This window comes from Bacillus rossius, chromosome 2, assembly GCF_032445375.1.
Source record: "Bacillus rossius redtenbacheri isolate Brsri chromosome 2, Brsri_v3, whole genome shotgun sequence".
NCBI classification, from domain to species: domain Eukaryota; kingdom Metazoa; phylum Arthropoda; class Insecta; order Phasmatodea; family Bacillidae; genus Bacillus; species Bacillus rossius.
In genome coordinates, this window is record NC_086331.1 from 76,586,164 (window position 1) to 76,603,481 (window position 17,318).

General features: G+C 35.8%; 1 protein-coding gene across 18 annotated transcripts in view; it reads left to right on the forward strand.

The window, feature by feature from the left end:
- The window catches only part of LOC134529384 (basic salivary proline-rich protein 3-like), a 342,223-nt gene that overhangs the window by 104,311 nt on the left and 220,594 nt on the right, over positions 1–17,318 (forward strand). For 17 of the 18 annotated variants that reach the window (XR_010074557.1, XR_010074554.1, XR_010074556.1 and 14 more), the window contains exon 6: positions 6,888–7,017. The gene's annotated coding sequence lies outside the window, so the exon portion shown is untranslated. Of the gene's footprint in view, positions 1–6,887; positions 13,824–17,318 lie in introns of all 18 variants that reach the window. The other variant, XM_063363388.1, reaches the window with a different exon arrangement.

The window sequence follows — 17,318 nt, forward strand, 5'->3', positions numbered from 1 at the left end:
TACTGATGAAGTATCAACGAAAAGACCTTGAAAATAAAACTTGGGGCTTGACTGTCTATATGGTAAACCGTATCCCTTCGAGGATCTGGTGAAGAGGTCCGCTTTTAAGACTATGTATACTATGATTTAAAGTTCTAACGATGTAAAGAATTCTGTTTAATATGGTATCGAGAAACTCTATCGTAGGAAGAGGAAGCCTATGTCAGTAAAGGATTTGGCTGGTCTCTGTCTTCAGTAAACCAATCGGAGCTGCAAATTAGTTTTTTCAAGGAAATGCAGAACTTAATGTTTATTATGTTGCAAACTTAAAAAAAATTTCATAAAGTAAAATAAAATTTACTTAAAAATTTTTTTGTTTGTAATTGGTTTTTTCCAACACTGTAATTTTTTTTAGCAAATTGATGTGATGTTTGACTAAAGTTTCCTTTTTGCATCAGTTAAGGATCGTACTAAGTACAATAACAGATCGATTAAATAATAACATTAATAAGTGTTTTATGAAGAATTATGGAATTTTTCCCGAATTTCTAGCAAAAATCGCAGATTTTTGAGATGGCGGCTAAGAAGGCCGATAAAATGTCGGACTATGCGATAGCTGATGGTCTTGTAATAAATACTACCACTGCAGTCTGGCGGATGAAAATTAAATTAATATGGCGGCAGCATACTCTAACAGACAGACACAATATTATGTAATCCAATATGGCGGCCTCAAGCAGACTAAAACCATATGGTTGCCATGATGTCATACTGGCTGATGTTATGTTTGAATTGATATCAGTGGTGGTGATTAGTCTGCTGGTGGCTTCCATGGAGTAAGGATCCATTGTAATTTTTCTGCTCTCAGTGAGGTTCGAACCGAGGATTCCACGATGTAAGTGTGTTTTTAATTAAAATTATATTCCAGTTTTTTATTAATATAAAAAAATTTAAGATTATGATGATAATTATGTTTTTTTTTCAAAATGGGCGACTTGAAGTCATAGAAAATGTCGGCCATAACATCTTTATGGGCTGGATCATGACCTCAGCAAATTAGAGCGGCTTGTGGATGGGAAATTGAAGCATTTTAGTAGACATTTAAAACCTCTTGCTTTTTTCGGGGATAAAAACGGGAATTATCCTTTCAAAACGGGAATTTTCCTTTGAAATTGTTAAATGTTTTATTTTTAAAGTTTTTGAGAAATTTGGCAAATTAATTCAAATTTTTAAGGTCAATGTCAAATTTAAAGTAATTCCAAATGGCCACCGGACGTCACAACCTAAGATTACGGTTGTTACCTCAGAGCCTCAACCTTAAACCTGTGTCAGGAATCCCCAATTTATATGAAGGGTCCAAGGATAAAACATGCTTTGTCAAAAATCAGCCATTTTCTGTTGTAAGTGTGGCGGGGTGAGTTCAAATGAGATCTTTATGGCCGTGTTACGAGAAAGGGGAATAACCTGTTTAGTCAGAAGATAGGAGCGGTTAAAGAAACGGTATACAGGGGAAGAACATGTCAAGTCATAGTGATAGAGAGAAAGAACTTGCCAAGTCAATGGGAAGTAATTTTTTCAGTTGTGCCAGCACTGTTCACATTCATTTGTTTATATCCCCCCTTACTCTATAATGTATATTGTTTGTTGCAGTATTATGTGAATAATGTGTACAACACTGTATTATAAACATTTGGCATTTCAGTGAATTACTATTGGCGTTTATTCAATTTTGTACATGTTTGAGATGTCATCAAAAAACACAATGGATTCAAATGAAGATAGCAGGAATATTCCCTTCAATTCAAAAAGAAAACGTAAGTATGGCCATTTGCAAGAGGCTAGGAAGAAAATAAAACTTCAAAGTCATGAAATAGGCCCAGACTGCAATGTAAGAAAAAGTGTTTTGAGATTGTAGATGAAGATAAAAGAAAAGAGTTAATTAAAAGTATGAACAGTATGCATTCTAATGACGAGATAAACATCTATCTTGCTGGGTTGATAACCATATTACCAGTTAAACCACGGCGTCCCAGACAGCCAGAAGAAGTAGAAAATCTGAGAGACGCTACCTTTTCGTACCGTTTACGATACATGGAAGAAGGAAAACCAGCTGAAGTAAGCGTTTGCAGAAAAGCTTTCATGTCAGTGCATGGGATAGGAAAAGGTAAAGTTAATTATATTTTGCAATCGCTTAAGAGTTCGGGGGATGCACCAAGGGACAAACGTGGTAAACACAAGAACCGTGTTCATGCACTTCCAGATGAAACTAACCAAAAAATTCACTATTACATTAACAGCTTAAGAGGAAGAGAGAGTCACTATAGTCAGAAAGACAGCAAGAAGAAGTATTTACCTGAAGAGTTAAATATATCGAAGGTCTACAAAATGTTCCTTGAGAAGAATCCTGATAAAAAAGTATCATACGAGACCTACAGAAGTATTTTCAATGCAGATTTTAATATTGCTTTTGGATACCCCAGAACTAACACTTGCACACAGTGTGATGTATTTAATGCCAGAAAAAGTTGCTTAGAAGCAGAACTGCAAATCGCTGAGGACAACGAAACAAAAGAAAGGTTAAGTAATGAAATTAACATTATCGTCACTGATTGGGAATCACATCACAAGACAGCTCAACAATGGTACGATCTGAAAAGAAAGGCCAAAGTTACATGTCGACGTGACATCACAAAGGAAGCAATAGTGTTTGATTTCTCAAAGAACTACCCGATTACGAAAATCACTACTGGTGAAGTTTACTACAGACGCCAACTTTCTATGTTCTTCAATGTCCATGTTTTGTCGACTGGAAGAAGCGTGTTTTATGTTTATCCCGAAAAAGTCGGGCGAAAGGTAAGTAATGAAGTTTGTTCTTTTCTCCACCATTTCATCTACAACTATATAGAAGAAAATGTCACCGAACTGGAGGCATTTGGCGATTCTTGCCCTGGGCAAAACACAAACCATACCGTTTTCAAATTTCTCCATCACCTTGTTCACAAGGAACACCGCCTGCAACATGTCACATGTACATACCCGATAAGAGGATATTCATATAATGAATGTGACAATAACTCAAGACTGATAAACCAAAAAACAAGAGCCGAGATGCCAGAAGAATGGGCTGAAACCATCAGAATATCAAGAGTAAAGCCTTCAACTTTTGAAGTGGTTGAAGTTGAACAAGAAATGATCAAATATTGGACAACACACCTGGACACATACTATCGGAAGAAGTTGCAGTGTGCTTTTCGAACTGTCAATGTTTGAAGTGTTTCAGAAGATCATCATGCACTTATAAAATATCGGAACTCCTTTCATGGACCATGGAACAACGTCCCAGTGCTACCCACATTTGGGTTTAAAGAAGCAGCAGCCATTGCAACATCAGCAAGTGACAGAAACTGAGTTTATTCTGCCAAACATTGCCTATGATGATGAGTTGAAAAGTCATATTTTACACCTATATCTACCAAAATAATTTATTTTGTTTTCCATTACATTATTCATCCTTCTGAGTGATTATTTAATGTTCAAATAATCTAACATATTCCAATGTCATAGCTAAATTATCTTTTCATGTATTTTCTGTACGATTTGGTTATTATAAACTGCCCTATAAAACTATCACAGTCATGACTAAGTTATCAATTAATGCTAAATATTATACAGTTATATGCCATTTTACATGTTTGGATACTATCCTAGTATTTTTTCAGCTGGTTTGCCGATCACAAAGGAAAAGTATGACGATCTGCAATGCTTGAAGAACTTTTGTACAAATCCAAGGGTGGCAGACTACTACACTGGCCTAACTCATAAGTAGTGAATGTCTGTTCCTGTAGATAAATATACGACTATATTGTATTTTTGCTCCTTTAATGAGAAAGAATTAGATTTCAAATAAAATTTTAATTGTGGTTCCACATAGAAATATGTCATCACCATTGTTTTACAATAATTAATGAAATTAGTATTTCTATGCATATCAATTACAGGGGAAAACCGGGTTAGGTCTCAACAATGTTTACACAAGTTTTAATAATTTTACATACTCTATAAAAATTTAAACAATTTTAATATTGTAGCTACAAGTTCTTTGTTCTTCGTTAGTGTAATATTCTAAGAAAAAGGCTTGCAGCAAATAAGGATTGTATGGTAGCTCTTGACAAGTACTTAAACATTAAAATTGCTCTCCTGAAAAATCATTCAAATTTACTTAGCATGTTTACCCCTGGGCCCTTCATATAAATTTAACCTATTTTTTAATTCTTAAGAGTTGAATTTTGTAAAATATAAAAATTTAATTTGGTACTTTTAATATCAATATTATTAGTAACCAAAATCATTTACTACCATTAATCTATTTAAAAAATATAATTATTAATCTTAAAAAAAACTTACCACTCTATTTTCCCTAAAAGTTTGAATTCACCAAAATATAAAATTGTAGTAGTTTGTATTTGTATGTTTAGTATTGGTAACCAATAATACTTATTTCGCTTAATTAATTTTGGAGATAATATTTTCATTTTGAAAACATTCTTACCATTTTTACACTTTTGAAATGTAATTTCACTATTTTAAAATTTTGGTTGATTGATTTTCTACCATGTTAATTATTGGTACCAAATATATTTTATTTATCTTAATTAGTTTTAGAAATATAATTAATTTAATAACATGTTTACGTTTTTTCACCACCTATGGGGCGGAATTCATAAATAATTTATAGCCATGTTGTTAGGTTAGATAAAGATCATTCTAATATAATAAAAATTACAAGATACTAGTTTTAGATTTATGCGTGAAAAGACAGACAAACATTTAATCAAAGAAAAATTAAAAAAATTTTGAGTTCTTAAATTATGCAAATAACCATTGCTCGTGGTTTTTATATCATTTTATAATATATACAAACTGGTTGCCGTCAACAGTTTTTTATTTATTTGGTTTTTTACGTGCCATTCTAAAGCTCGAGGTCATTTACAAAATGACACAAAAGACAAACATTAAAACATACATTAACAAGCATAAACAAACAAATTCCACAAAAAGCTTAATATTAAAAATAAAAAAATTAAATACCTATGGGTGCGGAACCAGGTCTACCAAAACAGGTAGGCCAGATCTCCTGATCGCTGGGGCTCTTCTCAAAGAAGGTTTGCCATTACCTTGGAAATTCGTTGCCACGTTTCAGCTCCAGTTTTACTGTAGTGGAAAGGAGAGTCGCTCACAATTTCCATGGCTTTCAGAGGTGGCCTCCTGGCTGGGTCACAAAAGGGGTGCAGGGCTCAAGGTGTTAACACGTCATTTACTATGGGCTGTCTTATAACGAATAGCGAGAGACCTGCCCAATTGACATTATTTTTTGGCACCAGGAAAACACCACTCACTTTAACACAAACTATTCATGGTCATCTGTACGTAGGCTACCGCCTTCTGTACGAACTGTTTATAATTTGATGATATTAATGTTTTATTGTTGTTGATATCTCACCCTTCAGAACATGTCCAATAAGGACGTTCAAATGATTATTGGTAGGGCCTATGTATTCTATTATCAGGGGTGCCCACAAGGGGGGGTAATGACGCAGACTGCGTTATTAAAATTTGAGGGGGGGGGGGGTGGTTAAAAGACAAGAAAAATGCAGGGGCACAACAACAGGGGGGGGGGCAAGGGTATAAGTGCTGTGTAATCAATTTTTAGATAATAAAACTGCTTAAATAGCACCATTTTCCACCTTGAAATACAAATTTTCCCGGGGACCCCCCCCCCCCTTCAATAGGGGGGATCGAGTATTCTTTATAAAAATATAAATTGCCCCCCCCCCCTTTGGAAAAATAGTTGTTGCGCCCCTGGAAAAATGTATATATTATTTACATAATTATAGCTTCTATTGTGAAAAAACGTTTCTGGTTCTTTGATAATTGAAAGGGATCATGTAAATAAAATTGGCAACCCCGCACTTTCCTCAACAAAAGCAGTTTGGCATCCGTCGGTTCAAGATGGAAATATTACCTGATATGAACAAAAATATTATTAGAAAATCAGTTTTAATAAATGCAAAATGTGATAAAATATAATACAAAAAAAGTATAATATTATAAAATCATTGAGAAAATGGCATAAAAAATTTCGGGGGGGGGGGGGGGGGCTCATTAGGTTAGGGAGGGTGAGTCATAATGTTTGGGGGGGGGGGGGTGGGAACCTCTGCTATTATAGTTTTTAATAATATGACATATTTTAAAGGTATATATTAAAAGCATTAATGAGCTCTTAGTATGGCATGTGAAGTTTTCGTTTAGTGTTGTTACCTTTTATAACATTCCTTTCTTGACAATTAAAAAGCTGAAAGAGTTATAGTAATTAATGGATTTAGGCAGAAACATTTGGTAAATTGTAAGTAGTATAAACACACGGAGGTAGCCATTATTTTTTATATTCAGTCTTAAATAATAGGGTAAATTTGTAGGTCCCATAGAGATGCGTTTTAGACTTGAAGTATGGACGTCAGTACAGTGACAGGCGCAAAGAGACAAATAAAACAAGTCATTCGTGAGAAAATTTCACTCTTAGGGCTATACTCGCTTTTAGAGTGATAATATTTATCACTATCAGAACCCTCGTAGATATAATGTGATGTATGGATTTTTGGGGTCGTCACACCCAACATTACTCCAATGAGAAACATTAGAGGTTACGAAAATACAACAAATTAGGAAATGTCTAGTCACATAGTATCAAGTGTTGCTTAGTTAAGTGTCCCGTATGTCAAAAGAGGAATGCCATTAATCAAAATGAAATTCATAAAAGTTCATATAAGTGAATGTTGTATGTACAGTGAAAACCATGTGGAGAGAAATTCTGGGAAAGCGACTTACTTAGCGGACACACATTGCGACAGGAAGCTGATGACGGGAATGCGGTACGTCGTCGGTCGTCACCCCGCAAGCCCCCAGTTGCCGGTGCCAGCGCTTCTCCGCCAGCCCCCGCCAGACGGGGGCCCAGTCCAGCGCCAGGATGGAGGAGCTCAGGTACAGCAAAATCAAATCAATATTGGGCCTTAGCCAAATCTTTAACAATAATGTTCACCAGTTAATAAGTATCGAACGTTTCGTTATGGGATAATGTGATTTTAAACGAGATATACTCTGATATTAACGATTAATGTTTATTATTATCAACAAGTAATTTTTAACAGTTTTTTTTAAATATGTATACATACCGGTATTAATTAAACAATTTTTCGGATCTACGGGTAGTTCACATTATTATTATGCCATTTATAATAAAATTAAAAAATATTCTCTACCCTTAATGTTATGAACTTGGAAGCTACATCAAATATTATGTGTGATAATTAATTAAAGCTAGAGGAATATAAAGGGAATTGTAAGTCTAAATAAGCACAGCAAGACAGAGAAAAAACAAAATTTATATTTAATTTTTCCAATCAATTCCTTTTTTTTTTTTTTTATTATTTTCACTTTGTGGTCTACCGTTACGAACAGAGCAGTGCTGGGTTACACTCAGTTGTTAGTGTTTGTGGAAAAGTTATGCATGAGCTCAATAGATTTCACTCAACATAAATATCACACCCAACAAAAAATTAAAATTAAAATTTTTTTGCGGGATGGTCAAATAAGCACACAGAAACTTATTTGTATGAATAGAGAATTCCAAATATTTTATACATCAATATTAATTGAGAAATTCCACATAGAATAATAAATTATATTGTTCTCTTGTGTTTTCTAAGCACTTATATGGTAATTTAACCTTCATTGTGCTTTTCAAGTATTCATGTATCGTTCTTTATTACGTTCTGAGTTCATCAATGTTAACAGTATACAAATAACAGTTTTTTTCCTTAAATGTGTTTTTTGTGATTAAACTAAAATTATCTTATTGTAATCACAGTTTATAACTTTATTTTATTTTTTAGTAAGCCTAAATTTCGTTTAAGCATGTTTGGAGCACGTTTTGATGATAATTTGTTTAGTAATTACCCTTTCAGAAATACATACTAGCATTTGTTAACTATATGTGTTTATACTTCAAGAAGAACACATAAATTAACTTTAAAAAAAGTTCCAAATCATAATTTATATATATACAATATAGTCCGGTATCTGGCTATTCTTAACTTCTTGATGGCATCATTAATGTCGAACTCAATGGAAGTTGCATCATCGCTGACAGGGACCCTGCTTGTACCGAAGGCAATGGCGACAGAACTTGTTGGTATCGTCTACTACAACTACGCAGAACTCGATGAATTTTATAACATTGACAACGGGGACTCTAATGACAGCGACGACGGCGACGCAGATCACTTTGGCATCGTTTTACACCAGCCACGAAGACCTTGATGGAAGTTTTACAATCGACAGAAGAGATCTTGTTAGAGAAGATGCAGATCCAAATGGAATGAGTATCATCGAAATAGACAACACTAGATACTAATTTAACAAGGATGTTTCCACCAACAGAAGATACTCTAGTGTTTGCAGTGCTGGCTGTAGAGGAAATCTCATTGATTGACGTTTCACCAGAGAAGGAGACATTAATGGCTGCAGTACCACCAGCATCAATGATGTCCACTGAAGGTGCATCGGCGTCTTCGCAGCATCGGTTTCGTTACCGTGACAAGATTTACTCAAACATTAGAAAAGCTCGTCGACACGAGAAGAGAGAATGTGCTAATAATATTTCTTGCAAAAGGTTTAGCTGTAAAAAATGTCGCAAGCAGTTCACAAAATATTATTTGTTGAAAAGACAATTGAATGACATGCGAAGGCCCTGCTGTGCGACATAAATTAATGGTTTCGCTACAACAGCGATGCATCGACGAGTAAAACGAGAATTAGTACAACAGTATTTATATTAATTTATTTAGAGCCTGAAATGTCTGCCTTTATCGACTTGTCATCCTTGAAGCGAATGCATTATGTCAATCGCATTTTCCAATGAAGCACGAATTCACAACGGAGTAAATGCATTAAAATCCTTCTTGTATGAAGTTTTGCTATGATAAGTGTCAAGTTTGTTTATTTATACTGAGGATTTGAACTGAAAAGGTGAAGTCTGTGTGCCTACTGTGGAACTCCCTGGAGACATTTTGAATCCTCGATTATGTTGGAGATTCGTATGCATACAAGCACACAAGTAATTGTACAGAAACCAATTGTGTTGAAATTTGTACATGAAACTAAACCCAATATTCTGCTCGGTGCATTTAAGGTAAATTAAAATGGATTCCATTTCGCGAAATCTGCATTTGTGAAATTTTAAAAAAATACCTTTATCTTAATTCATTAAGTGAATCAAAGTCATTTGTACTTTTATAGAAGATATCAAACAGAACATTATCAGTCAACTTACTGATGAAGTATCAACGAACTGACTTATAAATTTAAATTGTGGATTGACTGTGTATATGGTAAACCGTATCTGTTCGAGGATCATGCGAAGAAGTGAGCTTTCAAGACTATGAATACTATGATTTATAGTTCTGACGATGTATAGTAGCTTGTTTAACACAGTATCGAGAAACTCCATCGTGGGAAGAGGAAGACTATGTCAGTAAAGGATCTGGCTGGTATCTGTCTTCAGTTAACCAATTGGAGCTGCGAATTAGTCTTTTCAAGGAAATGTACAACTAAACGTTTATTAGATTGTTAACTTAAGAATTTTTTTTCCTGCAGCGAAGAATAATTTACTTTTATAAATTTTGTTAAAAATTTTTTTCCAGTGCTGTTTTTTTTGTTTTTTTAGCAAATTGATGTGATGTTTGATTAAGGTTTCTTTTTACATCAGTTGAGGATCGTACTGAGAACAATATCCGATCTATAGAGACCTATAAAATTCGCGGATTCATTTCGCGATAGGATAGAGTCCAAATACTTTTGACATTATTTTGCTTCAGTGATTGGGCCACAGTTTATCTGAAGGACTCTGGGTCAATGAAAAATTTTTAACAGAAGAATTAGCTAATCAAGATCATTCCAGTCAACAGGTGTTACGAGTCGGTAACCAATCAGCAGATGAAATTTGCACGCGTGCATAGAGGATCATGGAGTCTATCCTTTAGGGATTTGAAATTGCGAATTTTACAGGTCTCTACCGATCGATTAAATAATTAATTTAATAAGTTATTTTTTGATGTTTTTAGAATTTTCCTTAGTTTGTAGCTAAAACTTGCGGATTTTCGAGATGGTGGCTAAGACGGCCAACAAGATGGCGGACGTTGCGACACTGACGGCCTTGTAATGAATACTACCTCTACACTCTAGCGGATAAAAATCAAATCAACATGGTGGCAGCATACTCTAACAGACAGCCACAATATGATGTACCTAATCAAAGATAGCGGACTCATGCAGAAAAAAAGGGTCACCATGTGGTCATACTATCTGATGTTATATTTGAATTGATATTAGTGCTAAAATTAGTCTGCCGGTGGTTCCCATTGAGAAAGTATCCATAGTTATTTTCTGCCCTCAGCGAGGGTCGAACCGAGGATTGCACGATGTGTGTTTTTTATTGAAATTATATTCACATTATTTTTTTATAAATTTAAATTTTTTTCCCAATTTTTGATGAAAATTACTTATTTTCAAAATGGCCAACATGATGTCATCGAAAATGGCAGTGATAGTTTTTTTTCAGCTAGGTTATAACATGAGCGGCTTAGGGCGGCTTGTCGATGGGAAATTTAAGCAGGCTTGTGGACATTTCAAGCCGCTTGCATTTTTCGAGAAATATAACGGTAAATGTTCCCTCAAAACGGGAATATTTCCTTTGTAATAGTTAAATTTGCATTTTTTTAGGTTTCTGAGATTTTTGACGGAATATTTTCTATAGACAGGATACATGAGCAAATATTGGCGAAATTTTAGCGAATTTTGAAAAGTTTTGAGTAATTGTTGTGCCACTATTCAGCATTTGCTGGGCATATGCTCAATTTCATATCATATATATTTTTTTAAAGGCAAACTGAAGACCTGCTTAATTGTTTATCAGTTATATTTATCTACTAATATATTTGTTTCTGTAGACAAATTAACATAACTATATAATAAAATAATAACATAATATAATTATAGTGGATTTATTGTAATCTTTTACTTTATCAAATATGAAATTTTGTAATGTATTTCTGAACTTACAATATTGTAATGAAAAATCAAAAGCTAATTATTTAAGGTATTTCTTTGTAAGGCATTATGCCATAGGAATATTGGAACACAACTTTTGTTTTACACTGTTCTATACAGTGGTGACTCTTTGGTCACGGCTAAATTCCTAGCAATTTGCTGTCTCTGCCTTCTTCATGTCGTGGCAGCCATAGTAAACATGCTTTAGTTGTAGCTTCTGGTGTATCGTAATATTATGGAGTAATTTAAGAGCACCTAACCGCCTGAAGGGCGGTGGGCGTCCTGGTGTGACCGAGCCGTGTCTGAACTGAAATGAATACCTGATTTTCAACTAGGAGTGGATTTCCCTCCTCTCTCCTACGGCCTCAGGATGTGCACCAGATAAGATTACTCTTGTGTTCTCCGCATGTAGCATGTATTCATCGGACAATTAAATTTCTCTTTTGGATACATTAACCTGCTAAAGTTAAAATCAAATTCGAACATTAAAAAAAAGTTATATGTATTGTAGGGGGCCTACTCTATAATTATTTCTTTTCCTGTTATAAACTATTTGGGGCCCCAGAGATAAATTTATGATCAATTGCGAGATTTAATAATACTCAAAAAAGTCACTTGTTTTTTTTAAAGAGTTTATATTTATTATTGTATTTTTTTGTGTAATTCATAATATTTATATATATATATAAAAATGAAAATTAAAGTGTAATATGGCTGCCCTCTGAAATATGTCTAATTAATTTTTTTATTCATACCTTCTAACCCTCAATATTTCTTCAGCATAAAGTTTGTTTGATCTTTAATATATATAGGGTAGAGAGGGGCAATTCCGATCACTTCAAATTGTGTTGTGAAAATAAATTGTTGAAAATAAGATTAGGTTAATGAAAATACATGAGCATAAACTTCAATATGTATACTTAATATACCTTGAATGAAAAGGTAATTAATGGCACATATAAATTTACAAAAAAATTATTCTTTAAAAGGTGATATCACAGGATTCACAAAACAAGTGGGGTAATTGCGATCACACACGGGGTAAATCCGATCATAGTGGGGCAATCATGATCACACACATTTACCGCATCTGAATTGTTTCTTTCCTTTGGCACCCACACAGATTTCATGATACCAGCTTCAACATTTCTGGCACTTGATCCAGTCCCCTCTGTTGGCAGACTGGCTCCATCTTCTGTTGCATAATCCACATGGTGCGTCACTCTAATCTTTCATGATGAGGATTTCTTCTCCACTAGAGTCCATTTCATTTTCTGCAAACAGTCTTCGTCTCTTCACTATGCAATCTATCTGTTTATTTTTTAATGTGGCAATTTTAACTTTTTCTGCTGTTGCCTTGATGTTTCCATCGGATGTCAGATGTCGAAATTTCTGCTTTCTGGTTTGTTTCGGTGCATTCCTATTTGTAGATGATTTGTTTGGGGTTGGAATGATGTCATTAAATCCAATGAGTTTCTGTTCACTGGGAGACTTGGACGTAGAAGCTGATATGGACATGGTGGATGAAGCTTGGGAACTGGAGCAAACTGTGTGTTTGGACGGGGAATGTTGGCTGTGTGACTTATTTTGAACATGATCAAGAGAAACATCAGATGAAGGACCTGAAGTTTGCATGGTGGATGATTTTGTTGATGTAGAAGGAGATTCAGCTCGTAAAGCTACAGATGGTAGAAATTTATCCATCGAGATAGCCTTAGGGTTAAATGGGTAGAGACCAGTACACTGAAACCCTTTAGTAGCATTCCCATGGGATGCAGCTTTGTTCCACGCAGCTGTGAAAATCTTTCCAAAGTCAGACTTGGTGGTCGATTGTGTTGGGTTGTTGTGAAAGAATGTGATTGCTTCTAGATGGTAGAAAGTTTTTAATGGTTTGAATAGTGTGCGATATAGAGGCTGAAGGACATGAGTGGTATGAGGTGGTAAACAGAGAAGTTCAATTTCATTTTCTCTGCAGTAGTTCAGGCATTTAAGCGAACAATGTGATGCGTGTCCATCCAAAATAAGAAGGCATTTCCCTGGGAGTCTGTGCTTTTGAAAATGTTGCAACCATCTGAGAAATAGGTCCTCATTTATATATCCAGATTCAGACATTGCTGCTACAGATCCAGATGGCAAATTAGCACAGTATGACTCTCGATACCGCACACCCTTGAAAATCACGAATGGTTGTATGTACACCCCACTAGCACTGAAACAAGCTACTACTGACACATTTTCCCCATGTTCTACACTTGTCAATTTAATTACTTCTCTTTGGCGTTTTTCACAAATGATTTTTGATGGCTTATTGTTTAAAGGAAATCCAGACTCATCAACATTATAAATTCTCTCTGGCTTCTCCCTGAGTTCTAATTCATTCGTCAAATCACCAAAGAGGTCATAAAAGTCGTTAAATTCTTTTTTATCCACGGCAGCTGCCCTCATTTTTGACAAACCTTCCGGTTTCCTCAAAGAGAGTTGAGGATGTCTGGCAATGAACTTGCCAAGCCAATCTTTACCAGCCAATTTTTCGGTATTGCTCCATGGAATTTTTAGACCCTTCTTTTCAGCATACATGTATGCTGCATTTCATACCTGAATTGTGGTCAAACCAAAGCTTCTTTTCGACAGGTTGAGCAGTCTGTCACACAGTTCATCTTCCTCCTCAGCATTTAGTACAGGTGGGTGACCAACTTTATGTTTGCACTCTTTCCCTTTGTCTCCTTATAACAGCTGTAGTTTTACTTTTTGGATCCTGTTCTGAAGTGTGGTGAATGGCACCTGATGTAAGTTAGCAGCTGCTCTGATGGTTGTTTCTCCATGGAGGACACTGCTGATAGCATTTGACATAGACTCCTCGGACCACTGAAGAGTGGTGTTCTTTCTTTTGTAGTTTCTGACCATCTGAAATTCACAACCATAGTACATATTAGTGTTGATTTACATTTGAGATGTTTTAAATGCATGCAACACTTCAGTAAAATGCATCAAAATGTTTATCTCGGTTATAACTTGGGTAGTGTGGAATTCTGTTATCGTCTCGTATTCCAGAAAGGAATTGGAGATTAAATAAATTATTAATAACAATATTAGATTTCAGTATCAAGATGTTTAAGAAAATCCGTAATTAACTAAACTTTGTTGCGAGAAATCTTATGCTGCTATGATCCCCGAAGACCCATTTCGAAAGTTGTTAGATTTCAGCACACAGCGGCTGGTACTAAGAACCAGTAAAATTTGTGGATGGCAAACACTCTGACAGTATTTAACCAATGGTCATATTTCAAGGTACAAACTTGACACTTTTTCGTTTTATATATGTCAAGTTGGTAATGCCTTTATTTGATGGCATCGAGATGAAAAAAATGTGTGCGAGTTATTTAAAGTGTGGTCAACACGGAGTGCGACCAGCCAACTCTTTCTTGAGTAATATAGGGTGCGACCCGCCAAGCATTGGCAGTGAAACCAATCACCGCAACGGAATGTGTGGTAGTCGAAAAGATAAACATCAGTATCTACAAACTGGCGACAGCTAGGTCTCTAACTGTCCCCTCAGCTATCCTTGAAACATTAAGATAATACTTTTTTCTGTCAGCTACGTGCACCGTGACAATAGAGCAGTGTCGAGTAATCGCTTTTAAGATTAGTTGATAAATACGATCCTTTCTGTGCTGTATTCTCCAGAGCAATAAATTATTTCCTGTGATCGAAATAGCCCCAATAGCGTGATCGGAATTGCCCCATTTTGTCGACTTTTACCATTGACGTCCAAACTGTAAGAGGAAACTGGTTTTTATCAGAACTGATACAAGGATATTGTTTTCCAGTAAATATGCTACGTGAAGAAACCAAAGTACTAAAAGATATCTCGTTTCTGTAATTGTAGCTTCTTATTTTGGAACGTGAGATTTGATATAGAGTGATAAAAATGCATGGCGTGACTTACCTTGGTGTTGAATCGCTTCCTTACACACAGCAAAGTTTAGAATAACAACGGAAATTTTTTACCACGTGAACACCAACACTCCCAGCTTGCGACTGATGGGATGATATTGTTTCCTTTCGGCTCATGGCTTGCTGTGTTGCAAATTCTGTTATTATGATCGGATTTACCCCGTGATCAGAATAGCCCCGCTCTACCCTACTTTATTAAAAACCTATTGTTCTTAGGCAGCATATTCAGTCGGCCCTCTTTGTGCTTAACCTTTCCATTACAGGATGACACATTGCTGAACCCATGTTCCTCGGGCTTCCTCTGCTCACTTTGAACCAAGGGTTAACCTAGCCCAAGGTGAAAGATAGAGCGGTAGAAAGTGGTAGCAGAGCTGGTGGTTCTAATGTGCCATCTTGTAAACCTTTGTGCGCATGCGTAGATTTGTCTTGCATGTGCCACTGCCTGAATGTGTGCATGGCTTGTGATGGGTGGCAAGCGTCTGGGGATTTTGTCAATTTATTTGCTCTAGTCGTAAGTAATCATGTCTAGTGTTATTGTACCCGAGTTTTTAGTTAAGGATGATCTTCTTTTTGAAGGCCAGTTGCGTGGCATATCTGGTTCAGATGCCACGGTGGCCATGTTGCGAAAAATGCTGCGCACGGCCCTACAGAATAATGTCACGGTAGTCCATGATAACATGAAAAGTCTAAACCCTAATGATGAATACAATTTATGTGCGAGCAAAGTTCTTGTTTTACAAGAGATGATTTCTAATCTTGATGATGATGTTTCTATTCTAAGTTCATTGCCCAGGTGTAAAAACCGTTTGCACCATTTGAACAGACGTGTACAATGTTTGTTAGAAGTACATTCCACTATGTTGTCAGAGGTTCAGGAGGCCTCATTACAGAATATCTCTACCGATATAAAGAAATTGTTCGAGATAATTCATAAGTTTGAAAGTAAGTTCTCGCTTTTGCACGATATAATACCTGCCTCATCCTTGCCCCAAGTTTGTGAACAGTTTGCGGCACTTTCGTTGCCAACATCCTATGCCTAATCTCCAAATCCTGCACCCATTCCAGGTCCTTCTAAGGTAAATCTTGAAACTGTTCCTGAGTTGCAATGCTGTGATTCCACATCTAACCTAACCAATGCAACACACAACACTTTGGCACAAGCTACAAATGTTAATCCTCGTGTTGTTTTTAGCACATCAGCAAGTATGCCACAAGTAGCAGCACCACAGTCAACCTTTTCTCTGCCTAATGTGTTTGGCAAACTCACACATCCCTTTGAGAAAATGCTTAAAGAATTTCGCAATACTGATGGTTTGCATGTACCGAAATTTCTAGATTTTTTGAAACTTATTGTTAGATTGCGGCAGAGCAACACTATACATGAGTCTCAGTTGTTAGAGGTGATTTACCCGTTTACATTTGGACCATTGGCAGAACGCACTCAACATGCTCTTAACCAACAATTATCATTTGATAGTTATCATGAGGACATCCTCAATTTTTTTATACCTTCCAGATTACTTGCCCAATTACATTTGGATCATTTTAATCGACTACAAAAGCCTGGTGAGCCTTTGTCAGTGTTTGTAAATGAGGTAAGAGAAGCTGCAGTTATTTTTCGTCTGCAGGTAACTGAACTAGAGGTGGTAAATACCATCCTGGATGGCCTATCTCCCGAGGAGAGATCCAGACTAGTATTTTCAAACAGACCGACCTCTTTCACTGAACTAGACAGTATGTGCATTCATTCACAAAATGTTAGGTTTGCAGATCACCATAGAAATATTCAATTTTCTCAACCTGTAGGTTACAGACAACATCGTTCTGTTTATAACACATGTCATATAACACAAAATAAAACTTTACGGCAGGGCCAATTTTGTAAATTTTGTAAACGAACCAACCATGTTATCAAGGATTGCAGAGTTCTGGAACAAAAAAACGCTCAGAGCGGCTTACCCTGCCAACCTGCTTCAACAAATAATTCTATGTACAATGCTCACAGATTTAAGCAAATTAACGCTGCACTTTGTTTTCAAAAGCATTTTGGGGTCAATACTTCTTATCGTCACATTCCAGACCAAATTTGTAATGTTAGTTAACCTAATGTAATAGGATTACATTCAGTACCTGTCCCACGTATTAAAGTTTCTTTTGGTACTTTTGATGTACAAACTTTGGTAGATTCAGGATCCACACGTTCTATCATTTCGTATGAGTTA